Source organism: Artemia franciscana, chromosome 6 (assembly GCF_032884065.1).
Source record: "Artemia franciscana chromosome 6, ASM3288406v1, whole genome shotgun sequence".
Classification (NCBI taxonomy): domain Eukaryota; kingdom Metazoa; phylum Arthropoda; class Branchiopoda; order Anostraca; family Artemiidae; genus Artemia; species Artemia franciscana.
In genome coordinates, this window is record NC_088868.1 from 38,713,103 (window position 1) to 38,731,390 (window position 18,288).

The following is an 18,288-nucleotide window of genomic DNA, read 5'->3' on the forward strand; positions in this document are numbered from 1 at the left end:
AGGAAACACGCTCAGCACTGACAAACCACCTCTGTTCCCGTCTACGAGCGTCTTACGGATTACTTGTTGCCAATAAGTATCGTTTCAACCGTGCCCGGCTATGCAATGCTTTTACTACCCCCCATCTGCTTGCTCTGGTTCCCTTCTGGAAAATATTCACAGCTACCGAAAAGAAAGCCATTTGCAGCGCATTTTACAGATATGCTAAGTTTCTCCTGCGTCTCCCTTGCGTGGCACAGCAATGGCGACATCTCCAGGAAATATAAGGTCACCAACCCTTCCATGGCCATAGAGAGAAGAATCTCAAAATTCAGTACCAATGTTTTAAGAGCCAACCACCCTGGACTAGTGCTATTTTATAATATGTGTAGTGGAAGTGTATTTAAATTTTTGTGCTTTTCTTTCTTTTTCTTTTATATACTCCGTCTTTTCCGTTTTTGAAAGGTAATAAATTAAGAATAATAATAATTACACGTGTACACTGCCATTTTTTAACGCTACAGCAGAACGCTTGTTCAGTGCCCTCAAAGATTTGAAAACAGATAAACAAACTGTTTGGCGACAATATTGATTGCGTGTAGTCTTCAGACCTAAGTGGGAATGAAGAGACTCATTCTCAGTTCCTCTTCTCTTGTCCTTGACTGTGAAATGACAAAGCTTCTGTCAAATGTTAAGGCTTCTACAACTGCTGAAGAAGCAGCTACGCTTATTTCTGGTTTTGTGGCTCTCTAGGTCGTAGGTAGTGTGCTTGGTTTAGCTGATATTGAGCCTCTTCGTGGCAATTTTCAATGACATTTTTTTTTTTTTTTTTTATAATTGAAACTTTATTTTTTCCTGCACAGTATAGTACAAACAAGGTTTGTTGCAAATACATGTTAGATCATTCGAAAAATTCTTTTGGCTTTCCCATCCCAAAATACTGCCTTTTTGGTGCAGAAGAAATTGAAAAAGCTGATTTCCACTCTAGGATTTAAGCAGGCCTAAGTGTTTGAAGCTAGGTAGAACCGCCGGACCGAAAAGGCTTTTGAAACACCAGTCAAGAAAATAAAACCTGTATATATTTTCAACCAATCGAAGAAAAAAACGGATTTGCCAGGATTCCTAAACAAAGTTCTTTTTATTTATTGTAAGTTTATCTTTGTAAACCGAATCATACGCGTGGAGACCTTTATGGTATTTGTCCGGGATAAATTTTTAACGGTATTGAATTGTCTAGACGATTTTTCCGGGATGAGGAATAATTTTTCTGTGGAGATGGAGCTGGATTGCCTGGCATTTTTAAAAAACTGTTTGAAATAAAATAAGATTTTTTCCGTAATGAAAGTACGCCAAAGGAGCAACATTAAAATGAACAAAAAATATTATATATTTGAAGGGGATAGCCCCCTTTTTCTTTATGCTTAAGTTCATATTTAGTCCCGATTCTGTAAGAACAACTTCCAAAACAATTGAAAAATGAGAAGCTTAACTACTAAAAAATTTCAGCATGAATAGTTGGGCGTTTAGAAGGGGACAGTCCTCTTACTATGTTATCGTTTCTATTCGTTTTAATTTTTAATTATGTTCATTGCTTTCAGGTGATTTCTTAAAATTAAATTTCTGGTGTAAGTTCATGTTTGCTTGCCGAAATATATTCATTTATTTCGAGAAATCATTGCACATGTTATTGCTTTGTATGGGATAATTGCCTTTCTACAGGCTACTTTATTTTCGTCGTCTTTCTGAAAATAAATGACATAAATATCTCGTGTTCGGGCTATGGGAATAAAGCAGCAAAGGTAATATAGAACCTAAGGCAACAAAGTTCCAGAGTGTCATTCAGCCTATTTTTTTTAATTTATTTAAAAATAGTTCTGAGGTTTTGTCTGCAATGCCAACAAAAATCGTTTTTAGCTATGGGGTCCAATCCTGTACTCTAGCTCTAGAACCTACTCTGCTAAAAACTTGATTTAGTACGTGGATCCAAGCCCTACTTGAGCCTGAAAAAGAAGCTGTAACCAATTTCGGCTCCCAAATTTGGTAATAAAATTCCATTTTGAACTTGCCCCCGAAAATTCCCCGAATCATGAAGACTTGTCTCCGAAAACTCCCCGAATTTTTTAAACTTTTCCCCGAATTTTGAGATTCGGGAGTGGAAGCCCTGTTTTCAGGTGGTATCCATTCTGATATGCATCAGGAAGTATCTGCAAAGAACAGATTGGAAAAACTGTGCTAATGTGATCAGTCTGTTTCCACTTATTAAGTTGTGGGACACTATTACTGCTTCGAGATTTTTATCACTATCTACTTTCTGTAGCTAGGCAACAGCAAGATTACATTGCTTTGAATGTGGTTGTATCCATGTGCTAATGTCATCAGTGCCAACGTTTTGGTGCGTTTCAACTTACAAGTATCTGGCATATGAGCCAACAAAAGTACATGTCAATGAAATTTTGAGGGAAATAATAGCGGAATAATAGTAATAATAATACTAATAATAATAACAATAGGGAATAATAATATAATAATAATAACAGTAATAATAATAATAGGAATATATAAGGAATAATAGGAATAATATAAATAATAATAATAATAATAATAATAATAATAATAATAGGAATAATAATAATAGGAAAATAATAGGGAAATAATTTTGAGGGAAACAAAAGTGCTTGTCAATGAAATTTTGAGGGAAGTAATAGCAAGGCTTCAAATGAAGTTTTTTTTATTCTCGAATACAATCCATCCTATAAAGAGGGAGGAGAAATAGGATCCCTTAGTACAGAGGGGAAATGACCATCCATATTTTTGCCCCATACCCCAGATTTTAAAATAGCTTCAATTGGTAGTCAAATTAAAATACTCCTCCTGGCATTTTTATTGAAAATGATTGAGGAAAAAAACAGAAAAATGTTTAACCAAATATTTGATTCGAAAATTAAACCGGCAATCCATTACGGAGCCGAGCTATGGGGCCTGGAGAAGCTAGAATCAGTCCAGTTTAGATACTACAAAAGACTTTTCAGGCTGCACCAGACAACACATAACTAGCTAATCAAAGGAGACTTCGGCATCTTCTCACTGAAACTGCACCGGCTTTATCAAGTATTTAAGTTTAGGCTGATAATAACCCAACTTCCTGAGGACCAACTGGCTAAACAAACTTATAATGATTTGCTTCAAAATTAATAGGAAAACTACTTGGACTCAATAAATCAAGAAATCTCTTGACAAACTAGGCCTCTCTTATTTGTGGATGGAAGGAAACGGACCCGGAAACACACAATGCCTTCCAGAAATTATGCAGAGACTGAAAGACCAAGAGATACAAGAGTGGGGTTATTTAGTACGTTCGTCGGAAACACTAAAAGAATATAGTAAAGTAAAAGACATTTTTGGGGAAGATTATTATTTTAAGCTAAATTTACCTTTTAAATATTTAAAATCATTGATCCAGTTGAGGGGAAATTGACTTCCAGTACATAGGGAACAGAGATTAAAAAAAAAAATAAGGGTACAAATGGTAAGTGTGGGTATTGCGGAAAAGAGGATAATAAATTAGCCCATTTCCTCATGGAGTGCCAGGAGCTTGAAAGTCTTAGGGATGAAATTTGGGGGGACCATCGGTTGGTGCTACTTTCTGACATCCTGAGGTCTTCGAATCCTGGAACCATATGCAAAATGGCACGACATGTGGAAAGGCGGGAGAGGTTCAGTCGAGCCCGAGTGAATGAAAATAAGTATTGTTTTACATAAATAAAAAAAAACAAGTTTTTTGAAATGAAAGTAAGGAGCGACATTAAAACTTAAAACAAACAGAAATTACTCCTTAGATGAAAGGGGTTTTTCCTCCTCGACGCCCCGCTCCTTGCGCTAAAGTTTTTTATTGTTTTAAAAAGTAGAGTTGCGAGAAAGAATCAAACTTTAGCGCAAGGAGCGGGGCGTCGAGGAGGAAAAACCCCTTTCATATAAGGAGTAATTTCTGTTCGTTTTAAGTTTTAATGTCGCTCCTTACTTTCATTTCAAAAAACTCGTTTTTTTTATTTAATTTCTGAAAGTTTTTGAATTAATGCATGTCTTGTTTTGGCTCTCCGTACATAAATTATTAAAATGAAAATTGCATATTAATTCTTTTTTTGGCTAAATGGCTTTCTCTTAGTTTTGATCAGACGATTTTGAGAAATAAGGGGTGGGGAAGGAGGCCTAGTTGTCCTCCAATTTTTCGGTCACTTAAAAAGGCAACTAGATCTTTTAATTTTTAACGAACGTTTTTATTAGTAAAAAAATACACAACTTAAGAATTAACTTACGTAACAAACTTTTCTATTCTTATATTTTTGATTATATATATGAGGGGGTTGGTCCCCTCGTTAATACCTCGCTCTTCACTCTAAATCTTGTTTTGTCCCAATTCTTTAAGAATGACCCCTGAATCAGAAAGGCCGTAGAATAAATAGTTAAAATTACTTAAAAAATTTTTAGCATAAAGAGTGAAGTATTTATCTCCTCCTAAATACCTCGCTCTTTATGCTAAAGTATTTTTAGAACCCCTCATATGCGTAATAATCTCTGTTCGTTTTAAGTTTTGATGCTTCTCGTTACTTTCAATTGAAAAAACTTTTTCATGTTTATATTTTCATTGTTTGTTTTTTTATAGTAATGCTAGAAAATCCTGCGCCCTTTTGATTGAATTTCTCTTCCCCCATGAAATATTCTTACAAGAAAAGATCTTCCCATATAGCCCCCTCCCCTGAACCCCACACCCAAACCAAAAAAAAAATCCCCCTGATAACGTCGGTACACTTCCCAGTAACCATTACTGTATGTAAACATTGGCCAAAGTTTGTAACTTGCAGCCCCTCTCCCAGGGACTGTGAGGGGTAAGTCATCCCCAAAGACATAGTTATTATGGTTTTAGACTATGCGGAACAAAATGGCTATCTCAAAATTTTGATCCGTTGACTTTGGTAAAAAAAATGAGCGTGGGAGGGGGCTTAGGTGCCCTCCAATTTTTTGGTCACTTAAAAAGGGCACTAGAACTTTTCATTTCCGTTAGAATGAGCCCTCTTGCAACACTTAGGACCACTTGGTCGATACGATGACCCCTGGGAAAAAAAAACAAAAAAAAACAAATAAACACGCACCCGTGATTTGTCTTCTGGCAAAAAATACGAAATTCCACATTTTTGTAGATTGGACCTTGAAATTTTTTCTATAGGGTTCTCTGATACGCTGAATCCGATGGTGCAATTTTCGTTAAGATCCAATGACTTTTAGGGGTGTTACCCCCTATTTTCTGAAATAAGGCAAATTTTCTCAGGCTCGTAACTTCTGATGACAAAGACTAAATTTGATGAAACTTGTATATTTAAAATCAGCATAAAAATCTGATTCTTTTGATATATCTTTTAGCATCGAAATTCCGTTTTTTAGAGTTTCGTTTACTATTGAGCCGGGTCGCTCCTTACTACAGTTCGTTACCACGAACTGTTTGATTGAGTGTGTGTTCTGTGCAATGTTGTATCATTAAACCATGTTGTGTATGGCCGTAGGGCTCAAATAAACTTTTCTTCCTTTCTATATTCATTTTATTTCATTTCATTAGGGTTGATCAAACTTCACTTCCCCAGTGTCAGTTGTATAACCGATCAGTACATTTTTTACATTTTTTTTTTTTTTTAGACCAAGGCCTTTGTAAAGATTTGTAGTAGAAACTTTAAAAGGGACTCATTCAATTGCATATTGAAAGCTCTAGCGCCCTTTTTTAGTCAAAGATGATTGGAGGGAAAGCCCCACCCACCACGACCATCATTTCCCCAAATCCATCCAATCAAAGTTATGTACATAAGCAGGACATCCCCGCCCTCCCGGAGAGCTCTTAAGACAAAAGATATAAATTATGCTCCGAGGGCTTATAAGGCTCGTAGGGGAAGAAAAGTCACATAAACTTCGGAGGGGGCTTTTTGGATTGGCAACCAGAAGTTCTATTGCCCTTTTTAAGATTCAAAGAGACTGTGGGCAGATTCCTTCATCCCACTTGGTATTTTTCCAAATGGATCCGATGGAAATTTTTAGATTACAATTTTTTCATAAATAGTCCCCAAGGATTACATAACAAGGCCTTTTGGCGTTGACACCACACCCCAGTCTGGAGTGCAAAGGTTATGAGTGGACTTCGTGGACGGGTGCTCGAGTAAACTTCAGAGGAGGCTCATTTGATTGGAAGTGTATATTTCTAGTCCCCTTCCAAGAGTCAAAAGTTATGGAAGCAACTAACCGTCTCTCACCTTCCTAACATCTATTTCCCCGAATGAATTTCATCGAACCTGTGAGATAGCTATTTTGTTACCAATAATCCAAAGACCGAATAGCAACATCTTCAGGGTAGACGCAACCCCTCAGTACAAGGGCTGTAAGTTAAGCAATTTGTTCAGCGTTTGCATATAGTATCAACCTTTCTCCACAAAACAAGCTCCACAAAAAAAAGTAAAGAACTCCAGTAAACCAAAAATGAGAAAATATTGAATCAAATAATCTACCAAGCAAAAACTTAGCACAAATCAGCGTCGAAATATAAATGTAACCCAAAACGAATAGAAATTACAATGAGCAACTGAGTCAAACTCAAAACGAAAAGAATTAACATGAGTAGGGCTCAAAACCCCCTGTGCATTCCAAAGGCCAGAACATAATTTGCGATTTACTGAAAATAAATGAATTCACATTGTCAGTTTAAGATACATATGCTGATATTATTAATGAGGCTTCTATTCTTTGGGGTAGACCCATAGCTGCAATAATTGCAGTTCTTTCAATAATGATTTAAGATGACGAAAAAGTTTAACGGCGATTCCCCTCAGGACAATACGCAGGTACATGCTACCTAATAGGGGATGTTTTCTAAGACAAACAGGTGTTTATTAAATAATACAGATTGTTGTCTTGGAGGTGCAGGTGTCTGTTTCGTTATAGGTTTGTTTTGAATCTCGTCGAGAGGTTTACATCACAGCTTAGATATCAATACAGTTATGAAACCTCGATTTATTTTTGGGACACAGTGCGCGGTAGGGATGCAAGCGGCTGGGGACAGGAAACTGGCAGCACGTCTTAGATAACCAATATTGGTATCTAAGCTGTGTATGCAACAAAACAAAATTGTGTTCCCGTCTATGGTGTTGTAGTACTATCTACGCGTCAGAGCGCGGGCTTGGAGGAGGCACCAAGTTCAGAGCTCTGTACCAAAAGCTTCTCATGGGCAAGATAGGAGTTTTCATAACTGTATATTGGTATTTAAGCTGTGCTTTACACTAAGTTGAAAATAGTTTCAGCGGTTGCTCTCCATGATTTCTATACTTTTGTTTTCATGTATAATTGCGTGAACAGTAAGTATGTCTTCAGAAATCTGCCACAGCTTGAAACCCAAAGCATTTAAATTACCAATTTATACCTATCAAATACAAAAATCACAAACATGTAATTATTTATTTTTTAAGAAGTATTTTGACTCATATACTTAGTTTGAAGCACATACCTACATGTATCTTTATTGGATCTAATATTTTTCTGACGATTTCGGTCTTTATTCGAATATTTTAGGATGAATAGGAGAGGAAATACTAACGAAGAGCTCTAAACTGACAGGACTCTAGACTGACAGCACTAGCCATTATAAGCGTTCACCGAGACATTTCAGTAGAGATTGACCGTGTAATAAACATATATGGCGGGAGTAGAAATAAACAATCAGACCTTTTCTTATAAAAATATGAATTATGTAATTTAAGCAAAATATACCAAACTTTAGAAAGTGGAAAGATACGCTACGCTGTTATGAAAAGTGAAATTTTCAGTAGTAAATTCTGATATTTCGTCAAATTTGACACTGTTTATATATAAAATTATTTTAACAAAAGGAATAGTGACTAATTAATGCTTTATTACCTGTATTTTCTTTCTCTTTGTTCTATTTTTCTCGTTACACCCCCAAAAGAACTAATATTTAATTTCAATACATCTTTTATGAATATAAAAGTAGTATCTTAATCCTCATTTCCTACTCTTCATAGTTATCATAATTACTAAGCGATGCCACAAACTTAGGCGACATGCTAAATGGTTAAGAATACAAGACCCCCAAAAGATGGTTCAAGACCTTTTTTTTTTTTTTTTTTTTTTTTTTTTTTTTTTTTTTTTTTTTTTTTTTTTGACAATACAAAGCTTAACTCACTCATTATAGTGGTCAAAAATGCAAAGGCGAGAAATTATGCAGAAAATACCAAATATCATTTTTTTTTTCATGGATGGTGAACAGCTTTTTATTTTTTCATTGCGGGATAGTTTTTATAATGTACTATTTTTTTATCAATATTTTTATACCGTTTTAATTTCAACAAATTTATTAGAACTTTAACCCTCACCAGATTTTATATTAAATTTGTGACCATTGCCACTACCTACATACGACGCATAATTGTTGAGGTTCCTTTTAAATTACTGGTATTTCTTTGTTCGCAAGTTTATCGAAGCAACCTATTATGCATCCCCGCTAAAGAAAATCCTGGATCCGCCCCTGCATGGGCGTATGTGTCAAGGTTCTAGGGAAGATGGACCACCATTCAATATTAACCTTGGATTCGAGGAGATTTTGAAGTTGAGTTAATGAAAAATATAAATAAATACTTTATACATGTAAATAAAGAATTTGAGTGAATGATCTTGCCAGGTTTGTTAAGGCCGTGATTAAGTGAACTTGAAAACATCGAGCTTCAAAATTGAAGTTAGGTTAGTCTTCTGTCTTTTAATTCTCTAGAGACCGTCGAATGTCAAAACTTCAAATAGTACCAATTATCAAGTCTTGTGAGAGGTTTTGATAGACAGCTTCCTTTGATGAGATGCTTCAGCCGAGGAATAGTAATATATTTGGCTGGGTCTTGCAAAGCTTGGTTACCGACCAAGGGAGAAGAGAAAATGAGCAAAAGAGCACTATCATTCTCAAATACAAAATGCCCATGTATATAAAACTAGGACGGCATGCACAGAGTGCATTTGAAAATTTATTGTTTTTTTCACTTTTTTTCCTAGGAATAGGCTAATTAAAATACCTCAGTTGATTAATTCGAAACTAAACACCAAACTTAGTTGAAAGCTTTCTTCGAGGATTCTCAGAAAACCAAAGTTTTCTTTCGAATTGAATTGAAAAAAAAATAACTGAAAGTAAGGAGTGACATTAAAACTTAAAACGAACAGAAATTACTTCGTATATGAAAGGGACTGCTTCCTCGTGAACGCCCCGCTCTTTACGCTTTAGCATGAAGAGCGGGGCGCTGATGAGGAAGCAGCCCCTTTCATTTTGAAGTAATTTCTGTTCGTTTTATGTTTTAATGTCACTCCTTACTTTAAGTTAAAAAACACTTGTTTTTATTTAATTTAATTTCTGAACGTTTTCGAACCAATGTATGTTTTGATTTATGCTTTCTGCAGATGAATAATTAAAACGAAATTTGCGTATTTATTTTTTTTTTTTTTTGGCTAAATGGTTTTCTCATAGTTTTGATCGAATGATCTTGAGGAAAAAAAAGAAGCGCGGATGGAGGTCTAGTTGCCCTCCGATTTTTTGGTTACTTAAAAAGGCAACTAGAACTTTTATTTTTTTATGAATGTTTTTATTAGTAAAATTATTAGTAAAAATAAATTTTATTAGTTAAAGATATACACAACTTAAAATTAGCTTACGTAAAGAAACTTCTGTATTCTCATATTTTTATTACACATATGAGGGGGTTCACCCCCTCGTCAGCACCTCACTCTTCACGCTAAAGCTTAAATTTTGTCCCAGTTTCTTAAGAATGACCCCTGGATAACAAAAGCCGTAGAATAAATAGTTGAAATTTCTAAAAATACTTTAGCTTAAAGAGCGAGGTATTAGGAGGAAGAGAGCCCCTCATATGCGTAATAATTTCTGTTCCTTTTAACAGAAATTATTCTGGAATATTTACAGGAATTAATATTTACAGGAAAATAATAACAGGAATATTCTGTTCCTTTCAGTTGAAAAGCTTTGTCATATTTATTTTTCCATTGTTTTTTAAATAATGCTAGAAAATCCTGTGGTCCCTTCAAGGAAATTTTCTTCCCCCATGACAAATTCATCCATGAAAAGTTCCCCCGACGTATCCCCCTCTTCTCAACCCCTGCCCCCAACCAAATGAAAACGCCCCAGAAAACGTCTGTACACTTCCCAATAACCATTACTATATGTAAGCACTGGTCAGTGTTAGTAACTTGTAGCCCCTCCCACGGGGACTGTGGGGGAGTAGGTCATCCCAAAAGGCATAGTTGTAAGGATTTTCAACTACGCTGAATAAAAAGGCTATCTCAGAATTTTGATTCGGTGACTTTGGGAAAATAATTAGCGTGCGACGGGGGCCTAGGTGCCCTCCGATTTTTTTGGTCAATTAAAAAGGGCACTAGAACTTTTCATTTCCGTTAGGATGAACCCTCTCGCAATATTCTAGGACCACTGGGATACGATCATCCCTGAAAAAAAAAAACAAATAAACACGCATCCGTGATCTGCCTTCTGACAAAAAACACAAAATTCCACATTTTTAAACAGTTCGTCGTAACGAGCTGTAGTAAGGAGCGACCAGGCTCAATAGTAACCAAAACTCTAAAAAAAATGGAATTTTGATACCAATAGTTATATCAAAAGAATGGCATTTTAAGGCTGATTTTAAATATATACGTTTCATCAAGATTAGTCTTACCCATCAAAAGTTACGAGCCTGAAAAAATTTGCCTCATTTTAGAAAATAGGGGGAAACACCCCCTAAAAGTCATACGATCTTAACAAAAATCACACATCAGATTCAGCGTATCAGAGAACCTTGTTGTGGAAGTTTCAAGCCCCAATTTATAAAAACGTGGAATTTCGCATTTTTTGCCAGAAGACAAATCACGGATGCGCGTTTATTTGTTTTTTTTTTTTCCCAGGGGTGATCGTATCGACTCAGTGATCCCATAATGTCGCGAAAGGGCTCATTCTAACGGAAATGATAATTTCTAATACCCTGTTTAAGTGACCAAAAAATTGGAGGGCACCTAGGCCCCCTCCCACGGTCATTTTCCCCCAAATTCACCGGATCAAAATTCTGAGATAGCCATTTTATTCACCACAGTCGAAAAACCCAATAACTATGTCTTTGGGGACGACTTATTCCCCCGCAGTCCCCGTGGGAGGGGCTGCAAGTTACAATCTTTGACCTGTGTGTACATATAGTAATGATTACTAAGAAGTGTACAGACGTTTTCAGCGGGACTTTTTTGGTTTGGGGGGATATTTGAGGGGGAGGGTTACCGGGGAGGATTTTTCCATGGACGAACTTCTCATGGGGGAAGATACTTTCAATGGAGGGGGCGCAGGATTTTCTAGCATTGTTTAAAAAAAAAACAATGAAAAAATAAACATGAAAAGTTTTTTTTCTACTGAAAGTAAGAAGCAGCATTAAAACTTAAAACGAACAGAAATTATTACGCATCTGAGGGGTCTACCTCCTCGTAATACCTCGCTCTTTACGCTAAAGCATTTTTAGTAATTTCAACTATTTATTCTACGGCCTTTGTGATTCAGGGGTCATTCTTAAGGAATTGGGACAAAATTTAAGCTTTAATATCAAGAGCGAGGTATCGACGATGGGTTAACCCCCTCATATACGCAATAAAAACATACGAATATTGAAGTTCGCTACGTAATTTAATTCGTAAGTTACGTATATTTTTTACTTATGAAAACGTTCGTAAAAATTTAAAAGTTATAGTTGCCATTTTAAGTAATCAAAAAATAGGAGGGCAACTAGGTCTCCTCCCTCGCTCCTTTTTTCTCAAAATCTTCCGATTAAAACTGTGAAAAAGCCATTCAGCCCCGAAAAATTAATATGCAAATTTTGTTTTAATTATTTATGTGTGGAGAGCCAAGATCAAACCATGCATTAATTCAAAGACGTCCAGAAATTAAACAAAAAAAACAAGTTTTTTTAAATGAAAGTAAGGAGCGACACTAAAACTTAAAACGAACAGAAATTACTCCGTATATGAAAGGGGCTTTTCCTCCTCAACGCCCCGCTCTTTACGCTAAAGTTTGACTCTTTCTCTTAACTTTACATTTTAAAACAGTAAATAACCTTAGCGTAAAGAGCGGGGCGTTGAGGAGAAAAAGCCCCTTTCATATACGAAGTAATTTCTGATCGTTTTAAGTTTTAATGTCGCTCCTTACTTTCACTTAAAAAAAACCTTTTTTTGTCTAATTGTAGATAGGAGCTTGAAACTACAGTAGGATTCTCTAATACGCTGAATCTGGTGGTGTAAATTTCGTTAGCGTTCTATGATTTTTACGGGTTGTTTCCTCCTCACCTGTGCTTCCAAACTTAAGTCTCTAGCCGGCAATCCTTCAATTCGTCGCAATCCAAGTTTCTACCACCAGTCACGACCCGGTAGGGCAACGGGGAGGAAGATACGGGGTTCTGCTCCGCCTCAAGGTTTGTCGCTTGACCTAAATCTCTTGACTTGTCTAGTTCTTCACCGTACCGCATTATTAGGTATTTTGAATATTTACATCTACCAAGCTCCAAATACTTTTTACAAAGACGCTGTCTATGTGTGGTAACACTTTTAAGATGTATACCTCGCTTTGATTTAATTTTCCTCATGATTTCGGCTTTGTGTGCACAACTTTACTGAAGGCTCCTGACTATTTCTCATTACTAGGTTTCTTCATTGCATTGAAATAATTTATGAAAATTTCACACTCTTAACAAGCAGCTGATTATACCAGCTTGTCATTTTGGTCTCTTGGGGGTATTATCGGCGATCTGAAAAGATTCTTTCTGGCAACCGACTTGTAAAAATTTCAGGTAGCTGAAAATATTCTAGGGGACTGTTAGAAAACAGGAAAATAAATCGAAAAATGGTTCCAATCATCTTACAGGTTATTGTCTTCTGCTCATGATAGTACCGATTTTGTTCTAAAAGCAATATCCTTTATCGAGTACACTTGTGAAAAAGACCTAGACATTTTCTAAGATTTCTAAGCAATTAGAGGAAATAGAGCAAAATCCTTTCAAACATTTTGTAGCATTTTCAAGAAGCTATGGCCTGATATTAAAAGCGGCATCTTCCGCCAATGAATACTTGAGTACTTTTTATATATAAATTTTCAATTTAACATGGGATTTTCGAGTTCCATCAGTTCACTTAATCACGGCCTTAATGCTTTGACTGATATAAGAGGTTATTACTACTTCAAGTCAAACAGAAAAATAGAGACAAAGAAAAAAAAAGCCTTATTCAGCGAATAAGAAGATAATACCAGGAAGTGCAAGTTCTGGTGAATCTTCTAAGCGCTTTGAAATTTAAAGACAGAGCTATGAGATTACAAGTCCTCATAATCATTCAAATTGCCCCTCCCTTAGACGTTCTTTTTGAGTAGCTAATGTTAGTAATAGTTTTGTGGGCCCAATTTATTTCTGCATGTAGCGCACTGAAAGTCTTAGAATTGAGGCAAGCTAATTATATTAATTTTAGCCTAGCCAAATTCGTTTTTAGTGGCTTATTACCTTGCAAAAATCAGTTTTCTGGCTTTTCGTTACTACCTCCTGATTCTTTCAGTCGACATGGACAGACGCATACCAGCAGCCTAACCCAAAAGCGATCATTGTTTCTAACAGAAAATAGATGACCAACTGTCAACTAAATTATGGAATAAAATTCAAGTATTGTGCAATTTTGTGTTATTAAAGGATACAGTTTGTAGTAAAGATTGTGTTCAGTTCCTAGACTTTGACTGACTATAGTTCAACTCTAGTCAACTTCTTACTCTAGAACTCCAGTATTAAAAATTTTCCCAGTGGACTTTAGAACTTTAATTATGACAAGTATGGTGCTCCTTATATTTGTACTTTATTGGAAGAGAAGATGTAAATTCCTAACCTAGTATGAACTTGTGCCAGCTCTTTGGCAAACCAGATCCCATCAGCATTATTTCTAACAGAAAATAGATGACCTACTGTCAACTAAATTATGGAGTAAAATTCAAGTATTATACAATTTTGTATTATTAAAGGATACAGTTTGTAGTAAAGATTGTGTTCAGTTCTTAGACTTTGACTGACTATAGTTTAACTCTAGTCAACTTCTTACTGTAGAACTCCAGTATCAAAATTTCATTCTAGAACTTTAATTATGACAAGTATGGCGCTCCTTATATTTGTACTTTATTGGAAGACAAGATGCAAACGCCTAACCTGGCGCCAAGAAGGCTCCGCATTTAATACGAACTTGTGCCAGCTCTATGGCAAACCAGATCCCATCACCGCTCGCACCTTCTGGATAGCCAAAAAAAAAAAAAATGTATTCAAACTGCAATATTTAAAATTTGCCTACGGGTCAAAGGTAATTTCTGGCAGTTATTCATCGATTTTTCAATTAATCACCTGGGCGCATAAGCCTAACCAGCAAAGAAGGAGCTAAAAGCTTTTGGTTCATGATGAAGTCATTACATAGGTTTTTCCGCCGTGCTATTGCTAGCTAATAAATATTTATTTGAACGGCGGAAACAGAATTTTTAGCTAACAATGCGCGGACACCTGATATTAGGCAGAAAATTCAAACAAAAATTCTGATCAAAAAAGATAGTGTTACAGTGAGTTTATCTCAGCTTGATAATAGCAAACTGACACCAAAACTTTGAAACCCCCAAAAAAAATAATATTTTAAAGTGTTCATATCTTATAGAAAACAGAATGTAACTATTAATAACAGCCAATGAAACAAAGGCCCAGAGCATTTTATAAATTAGCAAAGTATATTGAATCTAGTCGAAAATTAAAACACCGGTGCACAAGCTTTCCTAAAGTAACTGTTTAATGCATTTGCATAAATTATGTCATGTGTAGAGGAAGTAGACTGACATAGTAAAAAATCATAATTAGATTACATTTTTTTTTTGCACCTGTATAATAGTGATTTAGAATTGTTCTATTTATCATTTTAGATATATATTTTATCTGCATATTGTTGTATGATAATGGTTATAATGTGTAAAATTGTATTACTTATTATAATTGTGTTGTAAATGCATTTTAATTGCTGTTTAACAGTGCATAGTTGCAGTATTTTGATTCCTGTTTTTCAACGCAGGCAGTTGCAACAGGCGAATAACCACCCTCCATTAGCAAGTCAAGTGATACTGTTCTGGTTCAATGAATGTTGACCAAGTGACGCCCAAGAAAGCTAGTGATTACAGAAGGCGCAGAACAACTGAGTGATATGAACGCATATGACCTATTGGTCGAACGCGTCAATTCCAAACAACAACAACAATTAGATTGCATAAGCGAAATTGTCAGATTGTTAATCATATCAAGTTGCTATGACTTTTTAAGTTGTCCATATCTCTTTCTAACGACTTGATTTATATCTTTTTCACACATTAAACTGAGGAATCAATTTAATTGATGAAAAATGTATCTTGACTAAAGGTGTGAATCAAAGGAAATTTCAATTCAGGAGAAAAGTATCCATTGCAAATAAAATGGGAATCTAGAAGGCGAAGAAGAGAAAAATAAGAAATAGTAACACTCCTCGATTCTCTATCAAAACTGTAAGCATAAAAAGTACCCATTCTGCTTATTTTTGAATATTTCACTTTAAATGCCCCAACTATTTCCTTCAACAAACATTCGATTTGTTAGGGAAATTCTCTAACAATGTTGACCACAGCTGTGGACAGCTGTGGTCAAAGACTTCGAAATCATAAAAGGTAAAAAAAAGAAGTAAAGGGTGCGGCACTAGACCCTTAAGGTCCGAGCCGGCGATCTCCGTCTCAAGGCCCTTCAGCCAGGAAGTCCAATGGGGGGATGGGGGTCAGCCATCCTGTGCTTTCGCAGAGCCTTCCTGTTTATCTTCTCCAGATTTCTCCAGGACCCATTTAGAGCTGGGTCCACTCTGGCTCAGCTTAAAAAGTCACGCCGCTGACCCCCACCCCAAACCAAATAATTGAAAGCATGAATGGCCAACTCTCAACTCAACCATGAATGGCCAATTCTCAACTGAATAGAAGAGATTTTGCAAGGGACATAAGAACTTATATGGAATTTTCGGATTAATCAGGAACAAAACCGGATCAGATTAATCAATCGATACCAAGTCCGTATCTAGGGGGGGGTACAGGGTTTGAGCCTCCCTCCCCGGAATTTTCGTCTGACTCGTAAAAAAAGGAACAAAATGCATATAATTTGTTTTATTAGTTTTAAAAGTTTTTTTTATATGATACTGTATCACTAAATTTAAATAACAAATATAAAAACCATAGGGAGACAAGCATTCAAAAGGAAGACTAACAACACTAATGAGGCAAAAATATCAAAAAGTATCATGTTAAAATTTAATGGTTAATCAATAAAAAAAATAATAATAAACACAAAACTCAGCTATTTAAGAATTTTGGTACACAAAAAATTCACGAATAAAGTCTTGTATTATAGACTTTTTAATAAATTTGATGCCGATTTCGAGTAGTGCTATAAAAAGCTGTTTGTCACAACTGAGGTTCAGTCCACTTCCAGAGCTCAGGTCATTGTTCACTGCCTTAGTGAAACGTGGTTAACTAAGCGTAGGTTTAACAAGATTGAAAAATAAGACATATTCCTCATATCATATTCAGACCAATTTTTTTTCATTTATTAAGGTAAGATCAGAAAAAACTGTTTCTAATAAAATTACAATTATGGTTTTTCGTCTAAATGGATTCGTTGATGCTCTTTCTAAGTGTCCATACGAGAGTATTGTTCCCACAAATTTTATACTTTTATGGCTTTCCTCTGAGTATTAATACAATTCCAGGCTGCTCATCTGGGAGAAATTTTTCTCATAATCTCTGAATTCATAATTTTTCGCAAATAGTGAACTCTTTAATGCATTGTCAAATTGTCCAAACAAAAGATTGTTTTTCACAGATTTTACAATTATAGAGTTTTTCCCAGAATGTAATCTTTGATACAATTATAAATGACTTGTCTGAGAGGATTATTTTTCACAAATTTCGCACTCATGGGGCTTCTCCCCTGAATGCATTCTTAGATGCAATTTCACGCTGATCATCCAGGACATAATTCTCACAAATTTCATAATCATTGAGGACCCCCCACACCAATGCATTCTTTTATTTGATTTCAAACTATCCAATCAGAAGATTTTTTTTTCTTACAATTTTACATAGGAGAAGGTTCCTTTTCATAGTTTTCGGTTAAATACCGACTCAAATGTTTAACATGCTCCCTTTTAAGTCATCCCTATGAAGTATGCTCTCTATGAATCCTATGAAGTATGCTCCATATCCTATAATATAGTATAATCTATAAATATAGTATAAATAGTATAATATAGTATAATATAGTATAATCCTATGAAGTATGTTCCCTATGAAGTATGCTCCATATGCTCCCTATGAAGTCATTATATAGATGTGAATTGCACAGAGAAAACGTGATACTTATATCATCCCATTTTAAAGCTATCTTTTTCAAACAGTTCATGGTAACAAACTGTAGTAAGGAGCGACCTGGTTCAATAGTAATCATAACTCTAAGAAACGGAATTTAATACCAATAGATCCATTAAAAAAATTGAATTTTTACGCTGATTTTTAATATACAAGTTTCGTCAAGTTTAGTTTTATCCATCAAAAGTTACGCGCCTGAGAAAGTTTACCTTATTTTCGAAAAAAGGGAGGAACACCTCTAAAAGTCAAAAAATTTCAATGACAATCAAACCATCACATTCAGCATATCAGAAAACCCTACTGTAGAGGTTTCAAGCTCCTATCGTCAAAAATGTGGAATTTTGCCTTTTTTGCCAGAAGGAAGATGTCAGATGCGTGTTTATTTGTTTTTATTCCCAGGATTGACTGTATTGACCCAGATGTCCTAGAATGTCGCGAGAGGGCTCATTCTAACGGAAATTAAAAGATCTAGTGCTCTTTTTAAGCGTCCAGAAATTTGAGGGCAGCTGGGCCCCCTCCCACGCTCATTTTTTCCCAAAGCTAACGGATCAAAATTTTGATATAGTCATTTTGCTCAGCATACTCGAAATATCTAATAACTACGTCCTTGAGGACGGCTCAATTCCCCACAGTCCCCGAAGGAAGGGCTGCAAGTTATGAGCTTTGCCCATTGTTTACATACAGTATTGGTTATTGGGAAGTATACAGACGGTTTCAGGGGGATTTTATTTTCTGGTCGTGGTGAAGGGGGG

The 18,288-nt window shown here is 35.6% G+C and overlaps 1 protein-coding gene and 1 long non-coding RNA gene across 4 annotated transcripts in view; one reads left to right on the top strand and one right to left on the bottom strand.

Annotated features, from left to right (window-relative positions):
* Window positions 1–14,055, top strand: part of LOC136028404 (uncharacterized) — a 48,751-nt gene extending 34,696 nt beyond the window's left edge. For both annotated transcript variants that reach the window (XR_010617828.1, XR_010617829.1), the window contains one exon: window positions 13,645–14,055. This is a non-coding gene — a long non-coding RNA (uncharacterized LOC136028404). The remainder of the gene's footprint in view (window positions 1–13,644) is intronic.
* LOC136028402 (uncharacterized) overlaps window positions 1–18,288 on the bottom strand; it is a 61,363-nt gene that overhangs the window by 39,712 nt on the left and 3,363 nt on the right. The window lies entirely within an intron of this gene.